Source organism: Peromyscus californicus, unplaced genomic scaffold (assembly GCF_007827085.1).
Source record: "Peromyscus californicus insignis strain IS unplaced genomic scaffold, ASM782708v3 Scaffold_10__1_contigs__length_136768540, whole genome shotgun sequence".
In the NCBI taxonomy this organism is placed as follows: domain Eukaryota; kingdom Metazoa; phylum Chordata; class Mammalia; order Rodentia; family Cricetidae; genus Peromyscus; species Peromyscus californicus.
In genome coordinates, this window is record NW_026294391.1 from 37,790,986 (window position 1) to 37,808,463 (window position 17,478).

General features: G+C 38.0%; 1 pseudogene; it reads left to right on the forward strand.

Annotated features, from left to right (window-relative positions):
• Positions 1–2,531: 2,531 nt before the first annotated feature.
• LOC128116487 (aldo-keto reductase family 1 member B1-like) overlaps positions 2,532–17,478 on the forward strand; it is a 141,316-nt pseudogene continuing 126,369 nt past the window's right edge.

The following is a 17,478-nucleotide window of genomic DNA, read 5'->3' on the forward strand; positions in this document are numbered from 1 at the left end:
AGAAATCCCTCTGGATCTCTGTCAGTTCAATGCCACATTAGAAATAGCCAGGCATGGTGACACATGCCTTTAATCCCAGAAAGTGAGCCTTTAATCCCAGGGAGTGGTGGTAGAAAGCAGAAAGGTATATAAGGCACGAGGACCAGAAACTAGAAACATTTGGCTGGTTAAGCTTTCAGGCTTCTAGCAGCACAGTTCAGCTGAGAGCCATTCGGATATGAGGACACAGAGGCTTCCAGTCTGAGGAAACAGGATCACCTGAGGAATTGGTGAGGTGAGGTGGCTGTGGTTTGTTCTGTCTCTCTGACCTTCCAGCACTCACCCCAATAACTGGCCACAGGTTTGATTTTATTAATAAGACTCTTTAGGATTCCTGAGGCCCATCTGACTACAAGCAAGGCAGGTGTTTCCCCTCTAATTAAGAATAGGTCACAATTTCTATCTAGAGCATGCTGTACAATCTATTACCCATTGAGAACAGCATATGTTCCTTCTGACTAATGTGGCCCTAGACTGACTTCATCTGACCTAGTGGGTGACAGATCAGCTCGCTTTGCCTAAGAGGCTCTGAGTATTTCTTATTCTAATCATCTGACTTCATGACTTCTGTGAAAAAATAAAAGGTTCTGATGCCTGAAGTCCTAGAGCATAAGAGTATCCAGTAGTGCCCTAAACTCAGGATATATGCCAGTAGGTCAGCAGAAATAAAAAAGCCATGCCCTTCATGTTCAGAAGTAGGTAGCTAAATTGGTCAGGAGACCTAGCTGTGAACTGCCTCCTATTGTGTTGGAGATTGAACACGTGCTATCTGCCTTGCATGACATGGATGTTCTAGATTACCATGAAGATTGGATAAGGAAATGTTCAGGCCTTCTCTGATCCCCAAATTGACTCTTGGTGTGCCTCTACTCCCCATGAGACTCTTTGACCTTTCTGCTTTCCCCAACATAGCAAATGTACTCTAGTACTTCTCAAGCAGGCTTTACAGCTACCACTTCAGAACCATAGGTCTTCAAACTGCTGTATGGACTGAGGGGGCTTCTGATCTGTCCTTCAGAACCAGGGGCTCTCAGATCTTCCCCAATGGCCCAGGTGGCCTCAATTTTATCTATATAGAACCAAGGTAACTCACAACTTTCACCATTAACTCAAGGGGGTTTTGGATCTACCCCCTAAACATTAAAAGCTTCAGCCATTCCCCCAATGTTCAGGGGACATTGACACACCTTTCCTTTGAGAACCAGGGGACCTCGGGCATTCACTAATTGACAAATGGGCCTCATACTTACCACTTCAGAACAAGAGTGTCACACAAATTCTCAATGACTGAAGGTGGCCTGAGATATATAACTTGAGAAGCAAGTGGCCTCAGACCTCTACAGTGTCCCAAGAAGGTCACAAATACAACCCCTTTAGAATCAATGAGCCATAGACTTTCTGCAAAGTCACAATGGAGCTTCAGAATTATCCTTCCAGAACCAGGACAATTCATGCCTCCAGCTAATAAATCAAGTCTTAGATATACCCCATCAGAAGTAAACTATCTCATTAATTCAGGGGGCTTACAGATTACTGAAACATCTTCTGAAGAGGACCTTAGACTTATTTCCTTCAACCATAGTAGCCCCTGACTTTCAAGGTATGCTAAGGGGGGGCTGCTGTGTCATATCCTTTTTGAACAAGAAAACTTTAGTCTTTCTCTGTACTCGAGGGGTCTGAGACATGACCCTGTGATGAAGCAAGCTACAGAACTGGTCCTGTGACTGAAGGGTGTATCTCAAATATTCAGGCTGCTGATGGGTACTTGAGACTGAGACCCTATAACCAAGAAAACATAGGAGCTTCTCTTTGTGTTCATGGACAACTCAGGTCTACCAAATAACTAAGAGAGACTAGAGCTTCTCTCTCAGACCCAAGTGGCTAAGAAAATACACCTTTGATTACCAAAGGAACCTCATGGAACTCTAGATTGAAGTCGCATGACTAAAGAATAAAAACCTCATCCTGGATCCAAGGCCATCTATTTTCAAGCTTCTCACCAGAAAGGTGACTGTCCTCCATATCCACATCTGTGCAGCTTATCATGAGTTTAAGTAGGGAACAGAACCAGGGACTGTGACCCACTTGTCAGAAGAACCCTTTGGTTGTTGTCAAGCCTTAAAGGGAGTCCTCAGAGATAAGGATTTTCTAGAGTTCATTGAAGACTTGAAGACTGACTAGGGAGTGCCTGGACTTTCCTCCTCTACAGAAGGAAAGCAGGGACATTCCCCTCTGTCCAACAAGGTCTGGGATCAGTCTTCTTTCTCAAACCTTATTATTTTTTTGATCTGATAACTTAGGCCTTAAAATCCCCCCTTTGACCCAAAGGGCCCTGCCCACAGAACTTTCCTATCTGAGCACGGACACATGTGATATTTCACCTCTGACCAAGGGATATTGGTCACTCTGGTTAGAGTTCACAGAAGAAGAGCAAGGAAATCTGGAACCCATGTCACTTTCTTGAGTAAAATCACCTGTCATGGTGTGGAATCATGAGTCCCACCCAGTTCTGGTTGGCTGAACACAATTCTTTGGAGTTAACCACACTGGGGCTCCCACCCAAGCTGCTAACGAATCCTGGTATTGATGCTTCGTCTCTTGCAGATTCAGCTACAGATATGGACATCCTAAACTGTGAAGAGTTAGAAGGTGAGGCAATGCTAGGACCTTATGAGGTATGGTAGTCTTTAATTTTTGCTCAGAGTTGTATGGGATTCTCATACTCTGACCGTATCTACCCAGTCATATGGACCACAGAAACACTTCTCTTCCCAAGGGTACTCACTCTTTCTCCCTTTAATTAAGGAGGTATTCCTTCTGAAACAAAGGGATACCCACATTTTCCCAGTTAGTCCAAAGGAAACCTAGACATTCATTTTGTGTGAGGGGGCCACACACTTCCTGATTATGGAATGGGCCTCAGAAATTCTTCCTAATAAATGAGTCCCAAATTTGCCCTCAGTCCAAGGTAAACTGAAGGCCCAATACTGATACAGTGAAGAACCTCTGACATAATACCTTGTCAAGGAAGTTGGCTACATTCTGTTTTCCTTGAATAAGAGGACTTTAGACACACCATTTCATTTCAAGGGAATGATACAAACTCATATGATTAAGTGAATACAGACTGGGCCAGTGACATGAAAACTCTCTCAGATGTTCACCTTTTTTTTGAAGTACACTTCACATCAACATTTCCTGACAACAGCTTCCTCAGAGAAACTACTTCTATCTGCAGAAACCTCAGCTCTATTCCTCTAACTGAGGTCTCAGGCTTTCCTTTCTGGCCTGGGTGGCGAGGCATTCCCAAATGACCAAGGGGATATCAGATCACTCTGAACCGATATCCTGGGACATAACTGTAAAAATCTGATCCCTGATTAAACACCTTCTACTTTTAAGATTCTCACCAGAAATGGAGCGGTCCCATCTTTGTTGCCCATGCCTGTGCTGCTGATGAAAGGTGTGTGGAGGACACAGAGCTAGGGATTACCAACCAACCTGTAGGAAAATGCTCTGATTGCTGGCAAGCAAGGCTCAGAGTCTAGAACACATGGGTATTCTGGAGTGTGAGAATGTTTGTATCTGATAAGTTATTGCCTGCACCTTCTTCCAACTCCCAAAGTAACCTGGGAGCTTCATCTTCCGCATGAAGTATTCTAGGACCTTTCTGCTCATTTGCAACAGCCCCAAACTTTCTTCTGTTCAAGAATGGGGCCTGACATCTTCCCACATATGGCCAAATGGGTCTCACATTGAACTGATCAAGAATAGGTCCATGAGAGACTCTCTCTATAAACAAGGGACACCAGTACACTTTGGTTTGAGGTCCCATAGGCCAAGCTTAACAATCACAACATAGAACCCCATGCTGTCTGTCTTTAGGGTAGTCAATAGAAATGGAATGACTTCAACATCTCTGCTTAGATCTGGACAGCTAAAATTATCCATCCTCACAGATTACTCAAGCAAGAACTTGAGACAAGCCCTTCACTTTTGCATTATGCAGAGACTGAACAACAAATGATACAGCTACCTCTCCCAGGACTTGACAATTAACTCAGATTTTTTTCTTTTCAGGATCCCCTAAAGATGCCTTTGCTCCCAGACAGCAGGAAGTAATTTTAAGAACATGATGCCCACATTCCTAAGAGGTAGGGTGGGTGGTTTTGGTCATTCAATGGATTTTGGATAATTGTCATTGTTTGCAATGGTTGGTTACAAGTTGTTAATTGTTAATGATCATGAAAAAAGTTAACAAAGGAGATTAGATTCAGGGTTCTTGTTAAGAAAAGAAAAAAGCCGGGCGGTGGTGGTGCACGCCTTTAATCCCAGCACTCGGGAGGCAGAGCCAGGTGGATCTCTGTGAGTTCGAGGCCAACCTGGACTACCAAGTGAGTTCCAGGAAAGGCGCAAAGCTACACAGAGAAACCCTGTCTCGAAAAACCAAAAAAAAAAAAAAAAAGAAAAAGACGATATAGATAAGAGGTGGATTATTAAATCTACTCTGAAAAAATATAGACATAATAGGATAAAAGGGTAGGTTATTGAATCTACTCTGAAAAGAAATTAGGCAAGATACAGAAATGATAAGATAAAAGGTAGATTTTTGAATCTACTCAGTAAAGAAAAAAGAGAGAATATTGTAGCATGAATCTTAAAAGTTCTTATTAATAAAATCAAACCTGAAGCCAGTTATTGGGGTGAACACTGGATGATCAGAGAGACAGAACAAGCCACAGCTATCTCACCTTGCCAATTCCTCAGTTGGTCTTGTTTCCTCAGACTGGAAGCTTCTGTGTCCTCATCCCAATGGCTCTCAGCTGAACTGCTGCTAGAAGCCTGAATGCTTAACCAGCCAAATGCTTAACCAGGCAAATGCTTAACCAGGCAAATGCTTCTAGTTTCTGGTCCTCACGCCTTATAAACCTTTCTGCTTTCTACCACCACTCCCTGGGATTAAAGGCTGCTTTCTGGGATTAAAGGCGTGAGTCACCATGCCTGGCTGTTTCCAATGCGGCCTTGAACTCACAGAGATCCAGAGGGATTTCTGTCTCTGGAATGCTAGGATTAAAGACGTGTGCTAACATTTTCTAGCCTAAGTATCTTGTGGCTTTTCTGTTCTCTGACCCCAGGTAAGTTTATTAAGGTACACAATATTTTGGGGAACACAATACCACCACAGAATATGGATATGATAAGATAAAAAGATAGATGATTGAATCTACTTTTAAAAAGGAACTACTTGTTTTAAATATTTTACAATGGATTGGATTTTTGTATATTTTATACAAATTATGTATATTGCTACAAATTTGAGATTGATATATATATATATATATATATATGATAAGATAAAAAGGTAGGTTATTGAATCTACTTTTAAAAGGCAACTACTAGTTTTAAATATTTTACATGGGATTGGATTTTTGTATAGTGTATACAAATTCTGTATTGGACTCACCAAAATAGGATAAATAATGATTTTTTTTTGTCTAAATTTGTCAAATGTTAAAAGACTAGACATTGTTTTTTTTTTTTTTTTGGTTTTTCGAGACAGGGTTTCTCTGTGTAGCTTTGCGCCTTTCCTGGAACTCACTTGGTAGTCCAGGCTGGCCTCGAACTCACAGAGATCCGCCTGGCTCTGCCTCCCGAGTGCTGGGATTAAAGGCGTGCGCCACCACCGCCCGGTCAAGACTAGACATTGTTAATGTATATAATGGAGTTCTTTGTCTGGATCTGTCAAATATTAATGGACTAGACATTGTTAATGTAATTCTTGACTGTATATATTGTATATACTTATTGTACTTATTGGATATAGTTTTTGTTATATTAGTTATTACCTTCTTTTATTTATTTTAGACAAAAAAGGGGAATGTGGTGATATATTGTGTCTCCCAATATATTGTGTACCCTAATAAAACTTATCTGGGGTCAGAGAACAGAGCAGCCACTAAATTAGACATAGAGACCAGACAGTGATGGCATATGTCTTTAATTCTATCACTTGGGAGGCAGAGATCCATCTGGATCTCTGTGAATTCAAGGTCACACTGGAAATAGCCAGGCATGGTGGCGCACACCTTTAATCCTAGGAAGTGATGGCAGGAAGCAGAAAGTTATATAAGGCATGAAGACAAGGAATTAGAGTCTTTTAAGCTTTTAGGCTTTTAGCAACAGTTCAGCTTAGATACATTCGGGTGAGGATTCAGAAGCTTTCAGTCTGAGGATTTGTGGAAACAGGATCAGATGAGGAGTTGTCGAGGTGAGGTTGTTTGTGGTTTGTTCTGCTTCTCTGATCATTCAGAATACACCCCAATATCTGGCTCTGGGTTTTTTATTTATAAGACCATTTAAGATTCATGTTACAACATTGCCAAATTATTTTTATGAGGCTAAATTATTTTTTTATAACCCAGGATAGCTAAAACTGTCCTGTACAACAAAGGAACTTCCAGAGGCATCATCTTCCCTGACTTCAAGCTCTACAATAGAGCTATAGTAATAAAAACAGCTTGGTGTTAGCATAAAAACAGACATGTGGATCAATGGAATTGAATTGAAGACCCAGACATTAATCCACACACCTATGAACATCTGTGTGAATCATTTTGCAGTCAGGCAACAACTTCAGTGTCAAACATTGTAACTTATACTAGAGTTTACTCTGCTTCAGTTTTGTGGGTTTTGAGGTGTGTACATTAATCAAGACAGGTATCCTGACACTTGCCTTTAATTCCAGCACACAGGAGGCAGATACTAGTGAATCTCTGTGAGTTTAAGACCAGCATAGTTAGAGCCTGTTGCAAAAATAAATAAATAGATAAATAAGGTCTGTATCCTACTTTATGCTATGATACAGAGCAGTCTTACTCTCTTAATGCTCACTGCACTCCCCAGTTTTTCTCCCTGCTTTGCTTATCATTAAACCTGGGAAACAACAGGTCTTTTTTTTAATTGTAGCTATAGTTTTGGCTTTTCTAAAATGACATCTATCAGAAAGTGTACCACTGTGTTCAGAGTTTCTTCTTTTACTCAGTGATACACTGTTGTCATGCTCTATCATGGGCTGTGAGCACAATTTCTTTTGTTGCTGAATAATGTTCTAGTATCTGAATTACAAGTTTATTTACAAAGATGTTTAGTGCTTCAAAGCACTGTAAGTGATGAAAGATCTACTGTAAACATTCATATGGAGATTGTTTTGTAGGGATGTAGACTTTCAACTCATTTGAGTAAATTGTAGTAGGTATTAAGGGAAAGTTTATTATCTAACAAACTGCCAAGCTTGCTTCTAATTGCTGTACAACTTTCCACCCCTACAAGCAGTGAATAACTCTCTGTTGTTTCATCGCATTGCCAATCTTTGAAACTGTCAGTATTTTGGGTTATAAACATTCCATCAAAAGTGAGGAAGCCTAACAGTTGAAACTGTACATGTATGTATTATTGTTTATGGTGGCTTCACACTGACTGGTCACTTCCAGGTGAAGTGTAAAAAACTCTGCCTTGTTGGAAGTAAAATGAAGCCAAGTCTAGCTGTACTCCTTCACTTGATACATATTAACCTGTATATTGCATTCCTGGTAGGACTAATTCTCTTTTTTAGTACTTAACTATGTCATTTCTCTTAGAAAGTGAGACATTTTCATATGAAAATGAGCATGGAAACTTATAACTCTCCATAAAGTTAAAAACTATAGTTGCTTTTTCATGCCAGAGAAAATCCATGCTAGAGAAATTTTGTTTATACATATTCTGGTCTGTTTGTCTTTAGCTGAGCACTAGACAGAAAAAAAAACCATCTGAAGAGATAACACACTGTCTATTCAGCCCATAGTCTTTCTTTTTATTACTTCATCTGAATGGATCAGTTACCCCAAACCAATAAATTAACATAAAAATCAGTCTGTGGACTGTGATTTCTCATAGGATTACTAGTAAAATCAAACACAAAATAACAGGAAAGAGATAAGGTTGTAATTTAGGATACACAAAGTGGAATGAGGAAATCTCAAAAAGCATAGCACAAAAGAAAAGCTATGAATTATATTAAAAAGCATGTCAAAAGAAAGATCATTGAAGTAAAAAAAAATAAAGGCTTAGAACAAAAATAGCATAAACAGAAAGTATGTAATCCACTTTAGAAGCTTTAACAAAGACAATGTCAAAAATCGAGAATTCTGACAAAATTCTGAGAAACTATTCAGGAATCATCACGAGAAAACAACTGAGAATTATGAAATTTATCCTACACTGTGGCTGAAATCATTCTGAATACTGTGGCTGTCTCAACCGTGGACAAATTTGGTTCACACTTTCTCTTGACAGGCAGCCCTTATTGAAGCTGTGCTTATGGGACTTAACCATTAGCACTAACCAGAGAAGAGTTTAGTGTGAGTGCTAGAATCAGAGGCAGACTATTATGTACAGATTTTATTAAATGGCTTAGAAATATAGTTGAGGGTAAATCTTCATGTTTCTGGTCCCATGAGTAGTTAGGACATTACTTTGGATTGATTGACACTCTAGCAAGCATGGAGTTCAGGACCAGCATCCTACACAATTTGTTCTTAGAGGTGTCTCAGATTTCAGGGCTCTGTAAGCAATTTTTTTTTTTTTTTTTGGTTTTTCGAGACAGGGTTTCTCTGTGTAGCTTTGCGCCTTTTCCTGGAACTCACTTGGTAGCCCAGGCTGGCCTCGAACTCACAGAGATCCGCCTGGCTCTGCCTCCCGAGTGCTGGGATTAAAGGCGTGCGCCACCACTGCCCGGCTTCTGTAAGCAATTTTGAGAACAAATAGGTTATATTAGAGATGGCATCCAGGAAGGATACAAGGGCTAAAAATCCATTCATATAGTGTATTAATTTTCAGAATGGCACTGTGAGTAGCTCAGTCTCATTGGAGCCCACTGTAGTTAGCAGTTTTTTTTAGAATGGGAACATGGCAGAGCATGTATGGCTCTGCTACATTTCAGAACTTGAAAAGACATTTAGAAAGCATGTTCCTAAAAAAGAATGACAGCAAGGTGTCAATGTGTCAAGTAAGACTTCCAAGCTTCTAAGCACCAAAAGGCTTCTGTCTCTGATAATTCACCTCCAAGTTAAAATGGATTGTGGTAGATAAATGTCTTAACTGGGAAGTAGCTTGTATATAATATATGACAATCAGATCATCTTTCTAACATGAATTGGTTAAATTATTTTGGATGTTAAAAACTACACACACACACACACACACACACACACACACATACTTTTTCTCAATGACCTCTGCTTTGATAGATTTCTTTCTGGAAGAGGAAGGGTCAAGGGCTATTACTGTGTGTTCCTTAGGATCATTGCTCATGAATAGTTCATGAGTTTGAAATTTTACACTTCACCAGTGTCCTTGGATTTTACTTTCAGACTCTGTAATCATCAGGAATTGAACACTTTTAGGGAAAGGTTTAACAAGCCTTTTTATAGCAGCATTTTCATTGAACTCATTCATGTACATAATTGTTTACCATTAAGTAGCTACTGACTCATTATCTTTAGTGAAACTAATAATTACCATTGTATTGTTTAAATTTCTCATTCTAAACATTGCATTTCACTTTTTTCCCCACTTTTTACTATAAAAGTTTAATTTTAATCAGTTCTCACAAGAGAGCATTCACTTTAAAAAATATCTCAGGAATGTTGTTAAAAACATAGCACATTTTGCCGGGTGGTGGTGGCGCACGCCTTTAATCCCAGCACTTGGGAGGCAGAGGCAGGCGGATCTCTGTGAGTTCGAGGCCAGCCTGGTCTACAAAGCGAGTTCCAGGAAAGGCGCAAAGCTACACAGAGAAACCCTGTCTCGAAAAAACCAAAAAAAAAAAAAAAAAAAAAAAACATAGCACATTTTGATGAATCAAAAATTCCTTATGGTTTTTTCTAATGAGATTCCCACAACTAAACTACCTCCCTCTGAAAGATTACTTTCTTCCAAAGAAATTAATGAAAAATGATAAAGTATGCCTGGAGTTCTTTATGGAAGGAACAATTAAATTCTAAAATTAGATTTGTACTTCAATAGAATGAAATAAAAATAGCACCATCCTGACTGCTTTTCAGGTTAAGTATTTATTTCCTCCATAGATCAGTTAAGAATATTGAATCTTGCTGGGAAGTGGCAGTGCACACCTTTAATCCCAGCACTCAGGAGGCAGAAGCACATGGATCTCTGAGTTTGAGGCCAGCCTGGTTTACAGAGTGAGTTCCAGGAAAACCAGTGCTACAAAGAGAAATACTGTCTCAAACAACCACCACCACAACAACAACCCCCCAGAAAAATAAGAAATGAAGAATAATATTGGATCTTTGCTTAAGGACAATATCACAGATTATGTTAATTATATTAATATGTAATATAAAATTAAACAATTTCACACAAACAAAAGTTTATAAGGTATCTTATCCTGTGCACCATATATGTCTACCATGTAATAATATACTTAATGTATATTATGAAATATTATCCACATATACAACCAGTACATAACCACTCAATTTGTTGTAAAACTATTTAAAACATTAAATATTCCTACAAGAATGAGAATAAATATTTCTCCTAGTAATGAATTGAATTCATAGCAATCATTGACATAGATATGACACTTGCCTGGTTGAGATGTCTGCTTTGTTTTGAACATTTTTAGAGAATTTCTTCAATAGGAATTAGGCCATATAATATATTTATCATTTGCTTATTGATTAATAATACATGTTGACAACAGTGAATTCATTATTATGAGTTTTTACTGTATTCTATTTTAAGGTGTAGGAGATGTTTATTGTAGACGAAATTCTAAACAGTCTTATTAAATAAGAAACACAGAGCCAAATACATAATTAAAAGCCCAAGAGATCCAAGCACTAGTGAAGAGCCAAGACCTCCTTATCTTACCACTCACTGCCGTCCTTCCCCTGAGAGAGAGACCTTCTTCCTGTGTGTCTTGAGTTTTATTGCTTTCCTGTTCTGCCCACTTATTGGCTCTAAGTACAGCCACATGACTTCCTCATCACTGCCTGTTTGTACAGACCTCCTGGTCTCTATGGTTGGTACTGGGATTAAAGACTCAAGGGTCACCACACTTGGCTGTGTCCTTGACCACACAGAGACTCTGCCTGCCATGTGATCGGGGTTAAGGGCGTGGGCTACCACCACCTGACTTCTGTTCCTGGATTGCTAATGACCTCTGATCTCCAGGCAAACTTTATTTATTAACATACAAATAAAATCACATTTCAGCACAATTAAAATATCACCACAGTTTATAACATTCCTGATGTAATGAAGAGATTTTTAGAAAATGGTAATGTTCAGAGAATGTATGGTGTTTATTGAAAATAAAATATCAGAATAAATAAGAGAAACAAATGAACCTTGAAGGAATAGCAAAGCTTTGTGTAGTAAACCAACAGGCTATCAAGAAAATCTTCACTTGAACAAGGCTCCCTTTTAAAGCTTCTGTTTTCAAATAGCACTTCTTGCCCATCTTTACAACATATTCTGTACAATGTGATAACTTCTAGCATTGCACAGAGCATGTTGCAAAAATGGGCAAGGAGTTTTTTCTCTATCTTCAAAGATTTAACATATTTCATTTCACAACTTGCAAAAGCAGAACAAAAAAATGTGTGTTTCTGAATTCTTCAATGCAGTAAAAAATTCTTACTTTAGCAGAGAAAGTTTGTTTCATAACATAAAATCTTTGACAGTACCTATATTTACTGTAGAATTAGATAAAAGAAAATGTAGAGAACTAACAAAGAGACAACATTACTTAATAGTTTCTTTTTCTATATTCTTGATATTAATTATTCATTAAGTTAGATGCATTTTCAGGAAGCCCTATATGTACTTTCCTCTTCACAGACTGAATATCCTGTAAGTGCTCTACAAGTAGATCTGATGACATTTTTTTCCTTTAAAAAAGTAAATTACATTTTTTGGGTGCAAAAAGAATCACTAAATCATTTGTATTTCAAGCATGTAGTTGGATTTAACCAGTGGCTTAAATTATTTATATGCTATCATTAGAAATGGAATTTATGTAGAAACATTAGTGAATTTTGGTAGAAAAAAAGTAGTACCAAGAGTTATTATAGTAAAGAGGAAATAAAACAGTGTAAGGAGGAACTCAATACAAGAGTCTTTGGAAATACTAAAAAGATTTTATATTAAAAGTGACAAGTGTCCTATGAAGCTATAATTTATTACAATACATAATGAAGCTCAGACCTAGGCCAGAAAGCTCCAAATGTCATGTCAACATACTGAAATTTATTCATTTATTCATTTACACATTCAGTTATTTTTTAGTCATTCAACTAATGTTTGTATTCATTTTATATGCCAGAATCTATAATTGACATAAGGTATAAAAAATGAACAAACATAACTGGTAGGTAGCATAAGAGGGAAAAATAACTTCCAAAAAATTCATCATAGATAGGTAATAAATGTCTTTAGACATATTTTACTTTTGGCAATTTTAAAGCAAAGAAAGAATTTAATTATGATAGCTTAAGCTAAGCACAATAATGATAATACATATTAAAGATGAATTATATACCATATTCAGTACTTCCATTATTTATCTGTTTAGATGAGACTGAATTCTGGAAACAATACTGAGAACACATTAAAGAATTTTAGTTAAAAGTAGATAAGATTAATTACATGTAAAAAATAACACACTTAATATCTCTAATAAGTGTAACATTTTACTTGACAAAAACGGCAAGTAATTTTCAAATTGACAGGTTATTAATCTTGACCTTATAAGAAAACCAAGTAATTGAATTCTAAAGATAGACTCAATCTGTAAACTCTATAAAGTTGAACTATAAAAAATGCAACTGTTTTCATTTGTTGCTTGTATCAAATGTGTAGTACATATGATTCCAAACAAAGAGAACACTAACTTTCTAAAAATAACAGCAGGAAGTTGCCTTTTGTTTGACCTAATTTCAAACCCTATAACTAACACTTATGGGCTGATTATCATAAGACAATTTATTTGACTAGCTTCTCTAGACCTCATTCTCTTCATTTTAGACAGTAATTTTAAAATAAATGCCATGTGTGTTGGTTGAGTTTTTCTCAACTTGGCATAAGCTAGGGTCATTTTGGAAGAAGGAAACTCAACTGTATAAATGCCTTCATTAGACTGGCCTATAGAGAAGTTTGTAGGACATTTCTTTGATTATTTATTGATGTGGCAGAGACCAGCTATTGGGAGCAGTGCCACCCTTGGGCAGGTGGTCCTGGTTGCAATGAAAAACAGGCTGATGGGGAGGCTCTCAGGAATCCACAAGGATGACCCCACCTTGGAGTCTTGGCAGTGGTCTAGAGGGTGCCTGGATTGGTCTACTCTGGTGACCAGTCTAGTGAATACCCTAACCGTCATCACAGAGCCTTTGTCCAGTGACTGATGGAGGCAGATGCAGAGATCCACGGCCAGGCACCAGTCTGAGCTCCGGGAATCCAATCGATGAGAGAGAGGAGGGATTCTGCAGGTGGGGGACATCGTGATCATGATGTAAAGATGTGCAGAGATGACTGGCCACACTGGTGGAAGCCCATGAACTGTGGACTGGTGGCTGTGGAGCCCCCATGGGACTGGACTAGGCCCTCTAGATATGGAAGATGGTTGTTTGGCTTGAACTGTTTGGGGGGCACCCAGGCAGTGGGATCAGGATCCGCCCCTGGTGCATGGGCAGGCTTTTGGGATCCCAGTGCATGTGGTGTGACGCCTTGCCCAGCCTTGGTGCATTGGGGAGGGGCTTGTGCCTGCCTAGGCTCAGTGTGCTGGCCTCTGCTGACTCCCCATGGGAGACCTTGATTTGGAGGATGTGGGGATGTGGGGTGGCTAGGGAGGGAGGGCTGAAGGTTGGGAGAAGAGAGGAGGGGGGATCTGTGGGTGGTATGTAGAGTGAGTAGAAATTTTCTTAATAAAGAAAAATGAAAAAAAAATTAATAAAAAAACATTCCCCATGGAGGGGGAAAAAAGAAAAATCAGGCTGAACAAACAAGGGAGAAACAAGCCAATAAAAAGCACTCCTCTATGGCCTCTGCTTCTGTTCTTTGCCCCAGGTTCCTGCCTTCCTTGAGTTCCTACCCTGACTATGCTTAGTGATGGAGTGTGACCTCAGGGTTATAAGCTGAAATAAATCCTTTCCTTCCCCAGTTGATTTAGTCGTGATATTTATCAAACAATTGAAAATTATTTAGGACACCATGTAATAATATATTTAACGACTTCACGTTAAACACATGGAGAAATACAAGGAACTGGAAAATGAAAAATGCCAATAGTGCATTAATGCTAACTTGTTATATTATTGTCACCATGGTTATAATTAATTTATGAGAGTAAAAGCAAACTCTTAAACATACAGAAATTATGCTGTGCTCTATTTGGTATAGCACAAGAAATTGTAATACTAACTGGTGAATTATGTTATTCATATTAGTTTTGTCATAAAGTCCATATTGCCATATTATCAGTGACCAAAAGATAGAACTTCAGAAACAAGCAAGAGTAAACACTGTAAACTATGATCAAATGGCAGTTTATAATTGAAGAGCATAAACATTGAAAAAAGTGCTAAGGTTTTAACCTGCAGCAACCATTTGAATTCCTAAGCAAAAAAATGTGTTCAACAGGAGAAAACTGAAATATTTTAGCTTTTTCTTGCCCATCTATCTTCCAGAGGCAGCACAGTGCAGTTGGGAGGAAGGCACACAATTCCTAATATTTTGTGGGGTGGAAGAAAATAATTCAATTGTTTGACACTCTGGCTTATCTGAAGCCTGCCCAAGAGAGTGCTTTCTGTTTGATATATCTTAGAACACTCTGTAACCAGAAAGGAAACATGTTTTGGATCTCAGATTAGAAGTAACTGAGAACAGTGCTGAGTTTCAAGATTATTCTTTACTAATACATGGGAATTTAGACTGTGAGAACTGGAGGTCAAAAACTCAGGCAAAGAAATATATTAGAAATCTATATTGCCGGGAAAAGCTATAAGTGATGAAGTTGAAATTAGAATACTGTGTATTGGGGACTGGAGTAAAACACAAGAAAGAATCCTGTCAAGATGCATCTTCTGAAAATATTTGAGAGACACACTTCACAGTAGATTGATTAATGAATGTATTCATCTGGATAGAGCTGAATAAGCTTTGTGTACAAAGCCTAAGACAAGTGCATGTTTTTTCATACACCTAATTTTCAAAAAAAATATTCAAAGGTGTGTAGATGAAATTCTAAAGTGTCTTATTAAATAAGAAACACAGAGCCAAATGCAGAGTTAAAAGCCCAGAGATCAGAGCAGTAGCCAAGAGCTAAGACCACCTTATCTTACCACTCGCTGCTGTCCTTCCCTTGAGAGAGAGACCTTCTTCCTGTGTTCTGTCTTTTTATTGCCTTTCTGTTCTGCCTTCTCATTGGCTCTAAACCCAACCACATGAATTCCTCATCACTACCTGTCTATACAGACCGCCAGGTCTCTATGGTTAGTACTGGGATTAAAAGTTCAGGTCACCTTGCTTTGAATGTGTCCTTGACCACAGAGACTCTGCCTACCATGTGATCGGATTAAGGGCGTGTGCTACCACTGCCTGACTCGCGCTTATGGTTCACTGTGACTTCTGATCTCCAGGAAACTTTATTAACCTACAAATAAAATCACATTTAAGCAAAAATAAAATATCACCCTAAAGGTGTACAAAGGAGGAGAGAAAAGTGGCATATTTAAAAACACAAAATAGATCTCCAAAAATTGAATCATAGGCCTCTGACATACTGGATAATAATAAGAAAACAATTTTCTTAAATATATAAAAAATCTGACTAGAATACAGATACCTAAATACCACCAGCAAAATAATTATTTGAGTAAATTAGAATACAAAAAAATGTATGTTTTAAAAATAGAAAGCAAAGAAACGAAAAAAATAACAGAAACTAAGAAATGTACTGGAAGGATTCCATAGCAGATGCCATTTAAAACCACTTAATCTAGTGAGCACATATTAAATATAATGATTAAAAGTGAACAGAGCCTGAGGGACATATGGAGTACCTTGTAAGATAAATTTGTCTTATGGGTTTCTGATACAGAGAAAACATAGGCATTCCTTGAAAAAATTACAACTGAAATTATCTTAAATTATGGGAACTAATGTCTACACAAAGATAAAAAGCTCAACTAAGGTAGTCTCAAATAGACTTATATCAAGACACACTACCAACTGTTGAATGTCAAAAGCAAAATTATATTGTTTAAATCCTAATAAAAAGCATTTGTATAAGAAATTCAGTGAAATTATCACTGTACTTCTCATCATAATTTCTGTCAAAGGTAATGAAATAAGATTTTAAGTTCTGAAAGGAAGAAAAGTTAACCAAAGGCAGTATCCCCAACAAAACTGTCCATGAGAAATGATTGCAACCAAGAGCAGAAGGAAGACAGGAAATGCATAAATACAAGAAAATTAGACAAAATCCTTTTAGACAAACAAAAATGTAAGTGAAGGGACCCTTGTACTGCAGATTAGGCACAGACCACACCCAAAGACCAATTTCCAAACACAAACCAAGTGCAAAGTGCACCTTTATTAAGCAAGGCAAAGAGACCAGGTGGCTGAATCTGAATTGGGCAGAAAGAGCAGCAAATAGCTTTCCAAGTGTTAATTTTAAGAGAGAAAATGAGGGGAGAAAATTCTATGTTAGAATGAGCTAGAATGTGTTGGTAAGTTCTGGTTGGGTATTTCAATTAGGGGAGCCATGTGGGGATTTTTAGTGGCTGGATATTGATGTTTTGATAGTTGGACCTTAGTGATCAACCTCAGGAATGAGTCAGGCATTAGAAAGTAGCCAAATAAGGAATAGACCTTGGTGGCTAGCTTTAGAAATGAAATCTAATGTTTTAGCAAGGGAGAGGGAAGGGAAAAGGGCAAGACCTGCTGGTGCAATGTTTGCAATGCTCTGACCTGCTAGAGCCCTTCAGTAAGCATAATACACAGAACTATGTAAGCAGTAGCAAAAAGAGCACTAGGCAGAAGTTATAGCTGTAAAACCTCAAATTAAAATAGAAGAATCTTAAGCAAATAATTTCACTTTAAGGAAACACAGGCAAAAAACAGCAACAGCAACAACAAAAAACCCCCAAACAAAAACCCAGCCCCAACATATCTGAAGAAAGGCAATATTAAAGCTGAGCACAGTGGTAACAAAATGAAGAATAGAAAGACAACAGGAAAAAAATTAATGTAGTCAAGTGTTGGTTCTTCAAATAGATCAAAATTCTTAAGATACTCCCACCTTTCAGATCTGAATCCTGAAGAGATGTAATAGCTAACTTTTAAGCTGATTTAATTAGTAACCCAAATTTTATC